This window comes from Lissotriton vulgaris, chromosome 3_1, assembly GCF_964263255.1.
Source record: "Lissotriton vulgaris chromosome 3_1, aLisVul1.2, whole genome shotgun sequence".
Taxonomy (NCBI): Eukaryota; Metazoa; Chordata; class Amphibia; order Caudata; family Salamandridae; genus Lissotriton; species Lissotriton vulgaris.
In genome coordinates, this window is record NC_141689.1 from 1,396,453,341 (window position 1) to 1,396,465,646 (window position 12,306).

The window sequence follows — 12,306 nt, forward strand, 5'->3', positions numbered from 1 at the left end:
CAGGTAATCCCTTAAATGCAATTCCTCGCAATTTAGCGATTTTGCTATTAGCGATTATTGCATTTGGGATGATGAATCCCAAATGCAAAAATTGCGCTCGCAAAGGGCCAGATTCTCAGAATCTGGCCCTTTGCGAGCGCAATTTTCAATGATGAATCTGGCTGAAAGAGTTTGAAATACTGGTAGCTAGTACGATTGTTGAATGATGTGAGAATGTGGTAAGGAGGTTGAGTTGACTTTGTGTTGTGGTCCAAAGGAAACCTTCTTTGTGATACAGTTGTATTGAACCCTATTCCTTTGGCTTGAAGGGCCCCCTCTCTTTTTCTGACAAATCATTCAATAACATCCTTACAAAATACTATAATAATTAATTAGCGAGAATACATGTACTTGTTTATAAGACATATTTAGTCCTCCAAGTAATTTAACTGTACAAGAAGTTGCCATATAGCAGTAAAATGTATCTAGGTATGTGCAAATAGCAAAAGCGTTCAATCGATTGAGAGAACCTCAATAGTTATACAACACATAAAACTTTAGCAGGGCACAGTTGGCTTCCTGATCCAATTGAATATTCAACTAATAACTGCTATTATACCTACTACGAGAGACATTGTTATTTAAGTAATCAGGTTATTAAGTCCTTCAGCTAGTTTACATACTAGTTGTGATGTTTATACTGCCGCCCCTAGGAGTAGCACGCTAGCTTAGATGCTCGGACTATAATAGACTGTTAGCGACTCAAATAATTAAGTTAGACCAATGCTAACCATAATTTGGTGAAAACCCCTATGTGCAAAATAGCAGGTCACCACCTTCGCATGTTGATCTCCCGAGATCAATTACAATCTTCTTGTCAAGAACGCAATGAGCATACATTTGGATCTTTAATCATATACTATTAGATTTATTATCCAGCTGCATATTTTGCAGAATGCCTCACTGCCCATATATATGAGGATACAGATCTGAAAATGAACTCCTCATCTGTCCTATAAAAGAACTCTTTGTCGACCATATGCTGTAGTGCCAGAACAAGGGTAAAAGGCACAATGGGCGGGCTCATATAAACTTTGTGCAAAATAGCAAAATATGTCACATACTATATTTCCTGCCAAAGGTACAATCACAATATTCACTACCCTTTTCAAGCCTGGAACACTTCGCTAGATATTCTCCTGTAGGGAAGGTCCCTGTTCTAAACTTTATCTATATGGTTTGTTTCAGTTCTGTCTGTATTAGGTAAAAGTATGTCTTGAACCCAATTCCATCATATGTGCAGAATATTTTGCCAAGAAGATACCTGGTTTTATATTGGAGAACATTGGCTCTGCTTCTGCAGTTAATATCATTCATTCACAATTTCAGATGTGTCTGTGGTGACTACATTTGGGTCGTTACATAGATTCCCTAGGTGGAGCTCGGTAAGAAGATGTTTGACATACATCAGCCAGTTACTCCCACCCAGGCTACCCAACCGTGGCCATATCCAGTACACAGGTTTTAATGCAGTCATATTCGAAATTGTGGTTATCTCGAGCTCCAAATGTAGAGGCAATAATAGGGTTGCTGGTCCCAAGCTTAGCAAAGACCTTAAAACGTTATCTTCTAGTACTTGCAACTTATTCAACTTGCCATATTTAGGAAAGTAGAATCTGCTTTTATGGGTACCCCCCTTTTTGCCTGGTGTCAGTATGTTTTGACTGCAGTTTGCTGGGATCCTGCTAACCAGGACCTCAGCACCTGTGCTCTCTCTCCCAAAATGGCTTTGGTAAGTACTTTCGTACCTCCACAATTGGCTACGGTTTTACCCTTATAAGTCCCTAGTTTATGGTACTAAGGTGCCCAGGTCAATCAATGGTCTCCCATGGGCAGCAGCATTTATTGTGTCATGCATGGGAGTTCACTTAAACTCAGAACTCAGACCTGCCATTGAAACCTGTGTGAGGTAGTAATTGCACCTCTCACAACATATATAGGTTTTCCTATATCTGAGGTCACTACACTTAAAACCTTTAAGTCACCCCTATGGTAGGCCTTTCATTCCTGAGGGCAGGGTGCTTGGTTATAAGTATGAGGAGGCCCCTGCATGAGCAGGACACCCCTACAAACCCCAGTAGCCGATTCTACAGGCTTTGTGAGTGCAGGCAGACATTTTAAGACATATAGTGGACATTGGTCATTAAAAGATGTCTAACTATATAATGGCTGCGCCAAACCTGTTGATGTTTGGTATCAAACATGTTGGAATCATATTCCAACACCGATTTCAGTGTTGGAGGTATGATCCCATGAACTGGGGGGGCCCTTGGGGTGCCCCCTGTACTCCAGGTTACAGCCTTTCAAGGTCTGCAGCAAGCTAGTGCTGCTTCCTACAACAAACACTGTTCTGCCCTCCTGCTGCTGAGCTGAGCTAAAGCAGGGGAAGGTAGAAAAATAGGTTTCCTGTCACAGTGTGGTGTGACCACGTCCAAGACAGAACTTAGTGGATTGGACTGGAGTGGGGGCACTTTCCAGTGCCACCAGACTGCATTGAAGGGCACATTTGGTGCCTTCCTTGCATACACCGGTTTGAGTCAGTTCAGGAACTCTTGGCTCCCACTCTAGCGTGAAACTGGACAAAGGACAAGGGAGTATCCTCCCCTCTGTCCAGCTCCTCTGCTGGGAGCGATCCCTGAGTCCTTCCAACCCTTTCCTTGGATATTTAAGGGCTCCCCCACGGGTGGGTCCTCAGATTTGCAGTGGAACTAGACTCACCTCTGAAACCAAGACTGTCTTCGACCGACTATACACTTGACTATGCACTTTGACTTTGTTGGGCTTTGTCTGGAACCTAGACTGCATCAAGGAAGACTCCTGCTCCTGGTATTGCTGTTCTGCCAGTCTTCGGCCTCGTCTGAGTCGGTGCTTCACTTAGGTTCTCCAGAAGACCTGTGGGCATCAAGGACATCTGAAGAAATCCCCCTTGGAGTGAAGGAGTCACTCATCAGCACTTGTATGCACTGCAATTAAGCTGACCAGTCTGCTGCTCTTGTCGTCCAACAGACGTCCGAGGCCCAGCAACACAGATGGTGGTTCTGTGGCTCCCCAGAGGCCTGACCTGTCTTACCTTCAATTTGGAGGACAGGATCCCTTGTCGGAGCAGCTGGGACTAAACCCCTGTGCACTGCGTTGACTTGCTATTGCCTAGGCATATTGGCTCTGCACTCCAGAGATCTTCAGGCTACAAGAAGCTCCAGCAGCTCAGCCCTCGAAGATCAGTGTCCTCACTGCTTCTCTTGCACCGTTGGGCTCCATCTTCGGTGAGCTGCCCGAGGTCCTCTTACGACTCCTGAGCCTTCAGCCTGGAAGTCCTCTTGAGGGTCTTCTGCTTTGCTGGGCTCCCCTGTTTGCTCAGGGCCTGCTCTGATTCATCAGCACTTAGTGAGTCACTTGGACCTTGTAGGTCCCAACAATTGCATCTTGTCATCTTCCACTCTAGTTACAGCTAGCAGGGCTTGTTGGTGCTCCCGCAGGACACCGACCACTTCGACACCAACATCCAATGTGGGACAGCTCGTGTACAGCTCCTAGTCTTCCACAGCATCATCTGGTCCCCACAGCTGCAGCAACAAGGTCCTCATCACCTCTCCTGAGCTCCCTGCCTAGGGTGGGCATTGTGCTTCTATGCCTCGAGGTTACATCCGAGTGACATAGATCCCCTCTGCTTGCAGGTTCTCCTCTTCAAGAATTCACCCTTGGATTCCACCGGACATCTTCAGGGACTTCCCCAGCGGCCTTTCTTGCCAAGTCTTCCATTGTTGTCTACAGGATGTTTCCACATCACTTCATTCCTATACACCTAGCTTCCCTGTTGCAGGTAACCTGGGTTCTGGGCATCCACAGATGATGTGGCTCTCCAACCTTCCATCTTCCAAAGGATTTCTTCAGGATCCTCTGCGTAGGGTTCTTTTTCTTTAAAATTTAAATTTACTTCTCCATTGACTTCCATTGGAAACATGGCTGTGTTTTCACTCTGCACACCTCCTTCATGGGGTTCCTGGGTACTTACCTTGGGTGGCTCCTGGTTCTCCCAGCTCCTCTGAGTTCGTTGGTCCAAGCCCTGTTCCTACTTGCAGTTCGCATTCCACTTATTTAGTATATGGTTTGGTCTACCCCTGGAGACCAGTGTATATTTGTGCTACTTACTTGATTAGTAGTACAAGTATTTTCATGTGTATTGTTGATATTTCCAGCTAGGGATATACAATGTGATAGTGATTGGGAACAAAAAGCCTTATTTTTCTTAATTACTGTGTGGTTTGTTTTTCATCTAATTTACACCATTGATTAAATGAGGTAAAACAAGCTTCTTTACACTCTTTCAAGATAAACCTGAAGCCTGCTCTCCATAGCTACCACTTTGAGGGCCTAAGGTTATCAAAGGCCACTAAAATCACCAAAGGGTTGCTTGCATTAGTGCAATGTGCATCACTCCTTTAAATGTGCACCATATGCCAGGCCAGCCTCCTACACCCTACCTCTATAATTCAGCACCTTATAATGTCGCAGCCACTGCTTTCTGTTGATAAGTTATGGTTTATTGTGCTTATGGAGTGGAATGGATAGCCTTCGTATGAGTAAAATGTGCGGCTAACTATAGCGTCCATGTAACATTTTGTGTTATCACTGAATTTCTAAGTTTAAAAAAAATTCTACCTCCTAACTCCTTCTTTTGACAAAAACAAAAGCCTTGGAGAGGTGGTGGTCACCAGGGTTCAGTGGGTCCGTGAGGCCCCCCCAAGCATTTAATTTGAAGCCCCAGGGATGTGGTGGTCCCCGAGGCATTTTAAGCCTTTAAAGGGGGCCCATGCAACCTCCACCAATTTTTTTTAATCCTGCATGCCTATGGGACCTGGCCCACCAGGGGGCTACAATTAAAACAAGGGTGGGAGCCTGCATTTGATTATTTTTGTTTTTTGCTTCAAATTCACGAATGTTGCGATCTCTAGGAAATTTTCTTTTTGTAAAATGCTTTTATGGCATTGTGGGTTCCCAGTAGGACCCCAATACCAAGTCTTGTGGGTCAGGGTATTCCTACCCTGCCCTTTTTCTTTTTTTAAGCGGTTTTTGTGGGACTCGGCTGAAGCCAAGTACCAAGATGGCTGCCAACACTTCAATCACAGCTCTGCATTTCCCTGCACAAGCTTGTTCTTAGCCACAAAGTCATCATAAGCACAAATAAGCAAATGTGGTTTTCCTTACATTTTTTAACAACTACTGAACAGATTTATACTGGATAACTGAGAGCGTGATCTGAGAACCAAAATCCACCTTCCTGTAAAATGTAGTGCAATTCAGTCCAGCGGTTCTGGCTGTAGTCGTGTTCAAAGCTCCTATGGGAATTAAAATGAGAAATCCTAAGTTTTTTCAACCCCCCAATTTTCTCTGCCCCTGATTAACGGATCACCCAATACTTTCCATGTACAACAAGACTCACTATAACTCGTTTTTGGGAAAGGTTTGTGAAGAATCGTAAAAAACTGCACCAAAGATATAGGCAAGTCAAAAACGCTTTCCATATGGAAGCATGGTCCTAACTATAACTACCTACTTGCAACCGCCAGTAGGTAAGTAATATATATATATATCGAAAACTGAAACGTTCGCTTTCCTCTTCCTCCACAGCGAGTACTCCCGGCACCACAACAGAGGTCAATTTTCATAAAGAATTTATTGGAACACCAAAGTGCAAAACAAAGTTTGAAAGGACCGTCTACCCAGCCTTCTACTGGACCACAGAGACCTACCGTCTAGAGCATGGGTACTCACAAACTTTCTCTCGGGGGCCAAATTTACAGTGTGGTTTGTGTCCGAGGGCCACACCGGTGGGGGCGGGGTCAGTGGTGGAGGGGGCCGTGCTAGAGCAACAAAACAAAACTGTGACCATGAGGTTGAACACAGATCCCTGCAGCAGACGCCTTCGTCCACTGAGCTACCAGACCCGGCATACACACACCTCTCTCTCTCTCTCTCTCTCTCTCTCTCTCTCTCTCTCTCTCTCTCTCTCTCTCTCTCTCTCTCTCTCTCCCTCCCTCTGTCTCCCTCCCTCTATCTCTCTCTCTCTGCCTCCCTCCCTCCATCCCTCTATCTCCTTCTCTCCCTCCATGGTCTCCCTCTGTCTCACTCACTCTGATTGTCTCACTCCCTCTCTCTCCCTTATTCGGACTACCTCACTCCCTCTCCCTCTCTCCTTCCCTCTCCCTCCCTCTCCTTCCCTCTCCCTCCCTCTGCTTCCTTCTCCCTCCCTCTTCCTCCCTCTCCCTTCCCTCTCCTTCCCTCTCCTTCCCTCCCTCACCCTCACTCCCCTTCCCTCACTCCCCTTCCCTCACTCCCCTTCGCTCATTCACTCCCCTTCCCTCACTCCCCTTCCCTCACTCCCTCCCTCACTCCCCTTCCCTCACGTCCCTTGCCTCCCTCCCCTTCCCTCACTCACTCCCTCCCTCACTCCCTTCCCTCACTCCCTTCCCTCACTCCCTCACTCCCTTCCCTCACTCCCTCCCTCACTCCCCTCTCTCCCTCCCTCCCCTTCCCTCTTTCCCCTTCCCTCACTCCCCTTCCCCACTCCCCTTCCCTCATCCCCTCCCTCACCCCTCCCTGACTCCCCCCTCACTCCCTCCCTCACTCCCTTCCCTCACTCCCTTCCCTCACTCTCCTTCCCTCACTCCCTCCCTCACTCCCCTTCCCTCACTCCCTCCCTCCCCTTCCCTCACCCACTCCATCACTCCCTCCCTTTCCCTCACTCCCTTCTCTCACTCCCCTACCCTCACACCCCTTCCCTCACCCCCTCCCCTTCCCTCACTCCCCTTCCCTCACTCCCCTCCCCTCACTCTACTTCCCCCTATTCCCCCTCTCCCTCCCTCACTCCCCTTCCCTCACCCTCACTCCCTCCCCTCCCCTTCCCTCACTCCCCTTCCCTCTCTCCCTCAGACCCTTCCCTCACTCCCTCACTCCCCTTCCCTCACTCCCTCCTGTCCCTTACCTCCCTCCCTCCCCTTCCCTCACTCCCTCCCTCACTCCCCTTCCCTCACCCCTCCCTCACTCCCTCCCCTTCCCTCACTCCCTCCCCTTCCCTCACTCCCTTCCCTCACTCCCCCCACTCACCTTTCCTCACTCACCTTTCCTCACTCCCTTCCCTCACTCCCCTTCCCTCACTCCCTTCCTTCACTCCCTCACTCCCCTTCCCTCACTCCCTCACTCCCTTACCCTCTCTCCCCTTCCCTCACTCTGCTGTCCTCACTCCCTCACTCCCTTCCCTCACTCCCCTTCCCTCACTCCCTTCCCTCACTCCCCTTCCCTCACTCCCTCACTCCCTCACCCCCCTTCCCTCACTCTCCTCCCCTCACTCTCCTTCCCCCTAATCCCCCTCTCCCTCCTATTCCCCCTCTCCCTCCCTCCCTCACTCCCCTTCCCTCACCCTTACTCCCTCCCCTTCTCTCACTCCCACTCCCTCACTCCCTTCCCTCACTCCCTTCCCTCACTCCCCTTTCCTCACCTCCTCCTCACTCCCTCCCCTTCCCTCACTCTCACTCCCTCACTCCCTTCCCTCACTCCCCTTCCCTCACCCCACCCTCACTCTCTCCACTTCCCTCACTCCCCTTCCCTCACTCCCTTCCTTCACTCCCTCACTCCCCTTCCCTCACTCCCTCACTCCCTTACCCTCACTCCCCTTCCCTCACTCACCTTTCCTCACTCCCTCACTCCCTTCCCTCACTCCCCTTCCCTCACTCCCTTCCCTCACTCCCCTTCCCTCACTCCCTCACTCCCCTTCCCTTACTCCCCTCCCCTCACTCTCCTTCCCCCTATTCCCCCTCTCCCTCCCTCCCTCACTCCCCTCACCTTCACTCCCTCCCCTTCCCTCACTCCCACTCCCTCACTCCCTACTTTCACTGCCCTTCCCTCACTCCCCTTCCCTCACCGCCTCCTTCACTCCCTCCCCTTCCCTCACTCCCCTTCCCTCACTCCCTTCCCTCACTCCCCTTTCCTCACTCCCCTTTCCTCACTCCCTCCCTCACTCCCTTTCCCTCACTCACCTTTCCTCACTCCCTCACTCCCTTCCCTCACTCCTCTTCCCTCACTACCTTCCCTCACTCCCCTTCCCCCACTCCTTCACTCCCCTTCCCTCACTCCCTCCCTCATTCCCCTTCCCTCACTCTCTCCCTCACTCCCCTTCCCTCACTCCCTCCCTCACTCCCTTCCCTCCCTCACTCCCTTCCCTCACTCCCTTCCCTCACTCAGTCTCCCTCACTCCCTCTGTCTCCCTCTGTCGCCCTCCTTCCTCTGTCTGTCTCCCTTTCTCTGTCTCCATTTCTTGGTCTCCCTTTCCCTCCATCTCCCTCTCTCTCTGTCTTCCCTCCCTTTCCCTCCCTCCCTCTGTCACCCTCTGTCATCTCACCCCGCCTGTGTGTCACTGGGCTGAGACAGCTTCCCCAGCGCGCACAGACACACAGCCCCCACCCGAGCACTTCACAGATCTTTAAAAAGACCATTTGCATGTGAATGGGCCTTTGCTGTATTTCACCTCCTCTTAGCGCCCCTGCAGCTCCACTCTGGCCTTGCTGGAATGAATCGCCCGACACCCACAGAGCAGCAGAGTGTTTGCAGACACTCTTTGAAAACACAGGTACGATGTCTCATGGTCCGCGGGCCGCCACGGAAGGCTTGCCGGGCCGCTGCCGGCCCGCGGGCTGTACTATGAGTACCCGTGGTCTAGAGTATCTCTTAAAGTGCACAAGTGCTAGATCCCTCTTCACTTCTTACTGCTTTTAAGCAGCTAGACTGTGCATCCCCAAGTACAAGCGATGGCAAATTATATCACCATTTGCAACCGCTTGTACAACAGTACACCACATCAACCAAAAACATACTATTTCTTAATCAATGTTCTTGATATTGACAATTTTACAATATATTTTGCAATTTTTGTAGTTCATTTTTTAATGTTTTTATGTTTTTGCTTTCACACATCACTGTGAAGTACATTTGATACCCTCGAATGACAGAAAGTGCAGGTGCGACATAACGTGCAGTGAAGTCAAATTCAAAACCATTGTAAGCATAATCAATGTGCAAATTACAATCATTAAAAAAATCCTATGATAGATCAGACTTAAGATCAACGACAAAATATAATGGTCGATATTTGAAAATATCTAGAAGAGTATAAAGTGCAAAGAGGTGCTGTAATAAAGTGGCTAATGGATAAGCACATAATGGATTTACAATCTGTAATATATCATGCCTATGCTGTACACCTATAAAGGTTTCCGTGGTTTCCCCAATGTGGCCTCTTACCTTTTCTTCGTGGAGAGGGTTTTTGCTCATATATATATATATATATATATATATATATATATATATATATATATATATATATATATATATATATATATATATATATATATATATATATATTATTCCAATCCTGACTTGCCTTCAAAAAGAACAGGCACCGACTCCGTGGATGAAGATCAAAGGTTTTTATTAATCAATATAAACGATCAGACGCGTTTCGGCGGACAAGTCCGCCTTGTTCACTACATATATGTATATGTATATATATATACATACAATGAAAAAAACAATGGTTTCAGGCCTGATATAGTTAGGAATTAACATTTAAAAAACCTTTGAAATTCACTGAAAAAAACATAAGTTTCAGGCCTGATATAGTTAGGAATTAGCATTTAAAAAACCTTTCAGGGTTTCTCCTGAGCTACTCAATAAGAAAACAGAGGGAGATTCGAAAGAAAGAAGAAGCAGAAATGAATAATCTGAGACTGTTAGAGATTCAGCTCATGCAGGCTTGTAACAAGGGACTAGCCACGGACACTATTACTAAGGAGCTATTGGCTCTTAAGGTCAAGATTCATCAAGGATTTGCTTTAAAGTTTGCTCAACAACTTGCTGCTTTTCGAACGGAGGTTTATGAAGTAGGAGAAAATTCAGGAAAACATCTGGCCAAGAGGGCAAGGCAGAAGGCTGCGTTTGCTAGTATTGACAAAATTAATAATAATGTAGGGGCTACTGTTAACAAGACTGCCGATATACTTAAAGTGTTCTGTGATTTCTTTGCTAAATTATATGCAGAGGATGTGGTAGGAGATTGTTCAGATCGAATTACTCAATTTACCAAATCCGCTCTGAATGGTATTTTACCTACACAGGAGAGGGAGAAGCTGGATCTGCCAATTACTTGGGAGGAAATCGAGCTGTCACTGTTGTCTTTAGCTTCTGGAAAAGCTGCAGGTCCTGACGCTATTCCCCTGGAGTTTTTTAAACATTTTCGTGGTATTCTAAGATTAGAATTGGTGGATTTATTTTTGAGAGCCCAACAAGGTATTGCCCCTCAGTCTTGGCATGACTCTATAATAACTGTATTTCTCAAAAAGGGCAAACCCCCTTTGCTACCGTCATCTTTTCGTCCCATTTCAATTATAAATGCCGACAGTAAAATTTTCTCTAAAATTCTTGCCTCACGATTATCCAATATTATTTCTCCGCTAGTTTCCAAATATCAACATGGTTTCATTCCTGCCCGTGACACTGCGGATCATATCCGACGGGTGATCACGTTCCTTGATTGGTCCCAGGCAACCCGGTCTAATGTCGGACTTGTATTTTTAGATGCTGAAAAAGCCTTTGACCGGTTTGCCTGGGGTTATCTGTGGGACGTGTTAGCCAGGAAGGGATCAGGTCCAGGTTTCCTAACGGCACTTAAAACCATGTATACCGCTCCAAAAGCCTGTATTCAAATTAATTGGCAAGTTTCCTCTTTCTTTTTAATCACTAGGGGCACCCGTCAAGGATGTCCCTGTTCGCCTTTACTTTTTGCACTTTATATTGACCCCTTAATTAACCGCTTTATTTTTTAACAAAAGATCAGACCTATTTATTTAGCCAACACCAACTACCGAGCATTGGCTTATGCTGATGATATTGTGATAAGTAACCGGCAATTAATGACCTTGCTAAACAATTTGGATCATTCTCCGGCCATAAACTTAACCTGGAGAAAACGCAGATCCTATGTTCTGGGGATAACCCACCTCCGAATATCTCTACCATTTCAGAGGTCAAATATTTGGGTATTAATATATCATTGCCCATAGAGAAAATACCGGAACTTAACATAAACCCTGTGATAGCACAAATAAATACTATGTTACAGCGCCTAGATCACTTACATCTATCACTGTATGGTAGACCCAACATTTTAAAAATGCTGATTCTACCAAAAGTGCTGTACATGTACCGTACTATACCGCTGGAATTTCATTCTCTCTGTTTTAAAAACTTAGAAAGGACTACATCAAGGTTTTTGTGGGGCTATAAACGTCATCGCAAAGCCCTCAAGAAAATGATACTTAGTAATGAGTGTGGGGGATGGAATGGTCCTTATTTCTTATTTTATTACTTTGCGGCTACACTTCAATTTATTAGTCCTCTTATAATGGGAGATAGAGTAAACATACCTGTTTGTCAAACTCCAACGATATTTGAAATGATTATGGGTGAGAAAGTGAAAGGTAGTTTTCTTAAGGTTGTTGAGCCTAGTTACCATAAAAAAACAAAGTATAAGACGTTGAAGGCAGCTTTCGGAGTTTGGCAAAAAGTACGAAAGCATTTGGGCTTATCCAAATTAAATCCCTATACCCCCTTAGCTTCGCCTGGTCTTCTGCCAGCTATTTTTTGTGACTTAACGATTTATAGGTGGGAGCAGAAAGGACTACGATATTTGGGTGATTTATTTTTTAATGGTCAAATTGCTTCATTCCAGGAATTAGAGAACAACTTTTCTTTGGCAAGAAATTATTTTTTTAAATTTCTTCAGATCCGTAATTTTTTACAGAGTTACTCATTCACTACTTCAGCTAGAATGACAAAAATCCCTTTATTAGAGCTTTTGCAGAAAAAAGCCCCTATAGGTCCTCTTTACGTAAGTTTGATTCAAGAATGTGGGGACGATATGGAACAGTGCCAGTTGAAATGGGCTAATAAATTAGGTATCCCTGGCATTGATGTTTTGTTTTCCGTTAAGTGTGCTTCAGAATGCTTGATTACAGGGATGACGAAATCTCAGCATTTTATGTGCATACATAACCTTTATTAGACCCCAAGCAAGGTTGCTAAGTGGAGTACGACTATGGGAACAAATTGTAGTCGCTGTGGGTTATATGCAGCCGATGACCTGCATATTTTTTTCTTCTGCCCCAAACTTAGGGCGTTTTTTCAACAAATTGAAAGCTTTCTTGCTGTTGTTCTTAA

General features: G+C 46.2%; 1 protein-coding gene across 1 annotated transcript in view; it reads left to right on the forward strand.

The window, feature by feature from the left end:
• Positions 1-12,306, forward strand: part of FRMPD1 (FERM and PDZ domain containing 1) — a 1,126,186-nt gene that overhangs the window by 958,523 nt on the left and 155,357 nt on the right. The gene's annotated exons all lie outside the window — the stretch shown is intronic.